The sequence below is a fragment of the Chinchilla lanigera genome, unplaced genomic scaffold (assembly GCF_000276665.1).
Source record: "Chinchilla lanigera isolate Chin_1 unplaced genomic scaffold, ChiLan1.0 scaffold00014, whole genome shotgun sequence".
Taxonomy (NCBI): Eukaryota; Metazoa; Chordata; class Mammalia; order Rodentia; family Chinchillidae; genus Chinchilla; species Chinchilla lanigera.
Window position 1 is genome coordinate 22,819,869 of NW_004955415.1, and position 5,564 is coordinate 22,825,432.

Here is a 5,564-nt window from a genome sequence, read left to right on the forward strand (position 1 = left end):
AGGAAGAAGTAAAATTTAAAAAAACAGCTATCGGTTGTCCTATCGTCCCTTCTGTAACTTTCAGCATGTGTGGTTGGCTAGTATGGGATACAGCAGTTTCCTCAATCATTATGTTTCATGCAATGCTATTGTCCTCTTCTGCATTCAGAAGCAGCTCTGGTTTGATTGGAAAATGTATTCTTCAAAGTCTGACAGTGCCATAACCTTTGTACATTTTCGACATAACGTGATTGGAGCCTTGCTGTGCTCCCATGCATGAGGCATCCACCGGAATTCTGTGCACATGGCCATGATGAACACACTATGTAAATGTGTAGCAAGGAACCAAAGGCGTAGGTGATTGCATACATATTTTCTGCCCGTGGATGTGCTCCACTGACACAACATGCTTCACCTACACAACACAAATTAAAATAGAAAATGATTAAGAATGTCAAGACAGTGACAACAGAGCATTCAACTGAGCCCAAGGTTCTCCTAAGCATGGCCCTGCCCACGGGTCACACACCCGTGGAGCCAGCATGGCGTGGATGTGTAGGAATCAATCAGGTGATTCTCTATTTTCATTAGTTTTCTTGCTCTGGTCACATTTGACTCCCTGGGAAATCTGCAGAATCCAGTGCTACGTTTTGAGATCATTAACTACTTGACAGGGGAGGGGAGAGAGATTTAAAGCAAATGTGTCAGAAGTCACACCTGAGTAATGATCGATCCAGAACAAAGATAAAAGCACCTGGGAAATTGCAACATGAGCAAGATAGGATTTGAGCCCAAATATTTTGAGAGCAGATCAGTTATGTGAAGGGAAGGCTCCAAAATGTACTGAAATGAAGATACAGTACTCACTTTTTTGTATCTCCCACAAACTCTTGACTGTGTCCTTTTAAGAAGATGTGGTTGATGTTTGCTCCTAAGCTCTGATATTCAACCTTAAACAGCTTAGTGTAATGACAGGATTGGTGTCCATGTGAAAAATAACACTCACTGTCAATTAACATGCATTTTATGATATATTTTATATAACATGAATACATGCTAAGATTAATTAAAGGTAATATGCCCTTTACACATAACATTTTATTTCATTTTTATTAGTTTGAAATCTTTTGAAAACACATCACACACTCTTCTTTACAGAGTCTTATTTAACCTTTCCTTGAAGACTAAAAGTTGTGAGGTTGATATCAATTATGATACTTTCAATCAGATTCCAGAAGCATTTATAAGCAAGTCATTATGCCAAGAGCCCCAGGATTTGCTCCCTGGTGTTTATGATCCACCTGGAGAGGTAACACCCATATATAAGTCCAAAATTCCTGGCAAAGCACAACAAGTTCTACTATCTAAATGTAAAGTACTATGGGGACAAACAGAAGGGGAAGGATGAGAACATCATGGAATTCAAATGGGTCTTGGAGGAGGACTTGGAATGGTAAAAAGAAGTATGCTATGGGAAGAAACTCATAGATCCAAAATGAAAATTCATGGGTGCAAAAAAGTTCAGAACACTCCATTAGAGCCACAAGTCTTATGTTTGGCAATAAGCAGAACAGGGAGACAACATGGAACTTATATCTACAAACAAAGGGGAGCCATAAGAGACTTTATATCCACAAACAGGAGCCATAGAAGGGCATCTGAATTACACTTTTATGCAACAATGCTTTCTGAAACATGTTTAAGGCTGTACCCTTAGAAATTGTTGTACTATTATGTGTTCTTTTAGCTGGTTATGTTTTGTATTATCTTTCTCTTTTGGACTGCCAACTATTTCTTCTTGATGCTATCAGAACTCTAGCCACATCCACATCTAACTCTCTACTGAAATTCCACCTTAATGTATTATGGTTATTAGAATTATATTTAAATGACTACAACCAGGCTGTTAGAAATCAACTGAAACTTACTTTCTCTAGATTGTTTACTGTTTCATTTTCTAAAAATCAAGGATTCACCTAATAGTAGAGTGCCTGGGTGTAGATTCCAATAAAGATTAATATTTCTAAAAGAATTTTGGTTGAAAACACACAATAGATTTGGCCATGACTATCTTTTTTTTCTGTCCAAATCTCATTAAAATGAGAGTCAAGAAATTCTTAAAAACAAATTAGTAGACAAAGGTCAAAGAGGATGAGAGACGATTTACCATCAATGTTTCCATAAATTTTTGGGAGGTGAGAAACGGGTGGAAGAATGGTAATTATTCTGGCAGAGTGAAGAAAAGAGAAAGCCAAATGCTTGCAGACAAGTAGGAACAGAGCAACTTCACAATGCAGAAGCTCCGAGCCTCTCAGGGCTCATGAGCAGTAAGTATTGCATGAACAAGGTAAGCGTAAGGCCCCTTGGGAGAAAGGACTTTTGTTGAAAGTCTGCCCACACTGGCCAGGCCCATGGAGTCTCCTCTGTCAGCATGTGCGTCTATTCATACAACAGCCTTGCCCTGCTTCCTAGCAGAAAGTTGGAGGTTTGTTCTTTGGAGTTACTGTATTTGTGGAGGAAGACTAGATCAAACAGATAGGAAACCAAAGCAAAATAAAAGTCTATTATGGACTCCCCAAATTTCTTTCCCCATCTCCTTCCACAAATGTTTTTATACACACACACACACACACACACACACACAGAGAGAGAGAGAGAGAGAGACACCAGCAGGAAATGAAGGCTTGCCTCTAAATAATCCAGAGAAAAGACTTTTAGATTGTAATGTTTCAGAGTTCTTCAGTGAAAGTGGAAGTTCACTTCTTGTTCACTGTATGATAAAACTTAGAGAAAGGCCCAGTCCATGATCTTACAGGACCCAGTCACAGTCTCTGACTTCTTAAGATAAAATATCACCAGATGTTTGTGAAGACTCATCATGAATGAATGAAATCAAGGAGTAAAAAAGGATACAGTCAAATTGGACTTAATAAAAGTATTCAAGTATTGTTAGTATGCTCACATAGACAGAAGATATTACATGCAAACAAGCACAGATCACTATGAAAAATGAACAGAGGGAAAACTTTATTTAAATGGGAAATTAAAAATATGATTGCTAATGTTTTTTTAGTTGTTAACAGAAAGTTGACAAAATTGAAGAAAATCCCAAAACAGAAGAGGAAAAGATAAGTAATAAAGGGAAAGTGCTACACTTTGAACCTTGACTGTCCTCCAATAGGACAGGGTGGTGGGTGGTGGTAGAACCTGTAAAAGGTGGAGCCTACTTGAGTAATTGAGGCCCCTAGGACACTGGGGTACTCTTAGAGGGGATTGTGGGACCATTTGCCATTCCTCAATTTTTTGCTTCCTGACCATGAAGGGAGTGGTGGATCATGATTCTGCGTGATCCACCCTGTCATGATGTTTGCCACAGGCCTGAAAGCAATGGGTCATGGGCTGGAACCTCCGAAACCTTTTCTCTTTTAAGTTGATTATGTTAGATATTTTGTTACAGTCATTAAAAGCTTAGTGATACAGGAAAAATATCAGAGGACTGAGCCAATATCTTCCAGTAAAAGTAACAGAAAGGGAAGACAGAAAAATATTTTCAAAGAAATCATTCAAGACAATTTCCCAGAACTGAAAGGAAAGATTCACAGACTGAAAAGTCTCTGAAGGCCCAGGACAATATGCAATGAAACACTAACACCAAGATATACAATTGAGACGTCTCACAATACCAGGGTTACAGATCCTTAACACTTCCAGGAAGAAAAAGCAGATTATGTAGAAAAGAATAGGAATCAAAAAGTCATCAGGCTTCTCCACAACAAGATTCCAGCTGGCCATTGAGCTGCGCTTTCATAGTACTGAGGGAGAATGAATTTTAATCCTGTAAAATCAGAAGGGGACTTTGCTCTTGGGTTTAATACTATGGTGGCCATGTTAAGATTTTTAACCATTTTATGTTTGAATTTTCATTTTGTAAGTCTAATAGGACAGTGGTGCGTGAGCTGGGTAGCGCTGGCTCATGCACGGTTTTCCCTTTGCTACCTCTTGCTTCGCTGGCACAGGTTCTCAGTTCTCTGCTCCCTAACCCTGCCCGGCATCATCCGCCCTGTGGCAGGTGTGGGGTTAGGTAGGTGCCACACCTAGTTGTCTATACTCACCTCTGAAGTGTTCCCGTGCCCAAGGAAGTATAACATTAAACTGCAAATTCAAAAGGCTATGAGAGAAGATGGGGGAGAGCTCACCAGCAGAGCCCTTCCTCAACCTTCAGGAGGCCCAGGGTTCAATCCTCAGTACCACAAAAATAACACCACCACCATGAAAGGTTGAGAGAGTTCACAAAAGAAAGGGAAAAACTTTTTTCCCATGGCTTTTTGGAAAAAAGATGCTACACTTTCATTTTTCATTGGGATCCACACAGATTGTAGTTACTCTTGATTTCTTTTCTTTTTTCTTTTTTTTTTTTTTTTTTTTTTGGTATTGGGAATCAAAATCAGGACATTCCATTTGCCAGGCAGGCACTGTGCCACTGACCTATATCCCTGGCCCCTTGATTTCAATTTAATACCTGCTTGAGAAGTAAGATTTTGGGGGATGTACCTCAAAAGCTCAGGTAGTATCACTAAAGATCTGAAGAACAGATACTCCTCACATTAGCTGATTTTATAACCATGGCAGTTTGGAATTCCTAGATCTAAGTCATCCAGTCACAGCTTGATTAGACAGCTGACAGCATTCCCTGGATTCACAGCCAACCACAGTTTATGACCGCGTGAGGTAGAGGTAGAACTAGAGGTAGAACTATGAGGTAGAACTACATCTTCCCAAGAGAACCCTCAGGTGGGCTTGGAGGCTTAGTGGAGAATTTGCCTTATAAACAGAGGCACCTATATTTAGAGCAATTCTTAGGTTTTTCAAAGTGCAAGTTAAAGCAAAACGATTTCAAGGAGCACATGAGACCCTGAACATGGGGCCTAGGAATGAGGTGGATATTCCTCTCCAGGGAATCTGAAAAGGAAAAGATTCCATTTTCCTCGGAAGGGGACGGTGTCCGCCAGAAGTACAGGGATGAGGGGGACCTAGACAGACTCTAAGCCCCCTCCACTTGGTGAGTCTCTGATTTTTATTTCCTGAGACACCAAGGTCATCTCCAGCTGAGAGGATAGCCAAGTCTAGACTGTGCTTTATGAATTCAGTCCCGCTACTTGCTTGCACAGGTCCACATTCCCCAAGCGCTTATCCCCACCTCCCCCTTTGCTGCCGTTCCCGGAACCATGGACCTCACCAGATTTGGTGACCTGACAACTGCTCTTTACATGGGGATTTGTATCTTAAATTGCCACTAAGAGGCCCCCAATCCATCTCTTCCTCCCCAATGTATGCCGTCGTGGTTTTCTGACAGAAAGTGGTGTGTTCACATGTGGCAGGCTTGGCGGCCTATCAGACAGGTTCCATTAACTGGGTCGCCAGGTGGTAACCATGTTATTTCATGCTTCTCGGTAACTTTTGTGCAACACAATTACCTTTGACAGTTCTTGAGTGGGACAGCAATTTTCAGCAAATGTTTTCAGTAACCAGAGGCCAGAAGGAAAGGAAATGTGAGTGCTTCAGTTTAGCTTTGGTGTGGCTCTGAC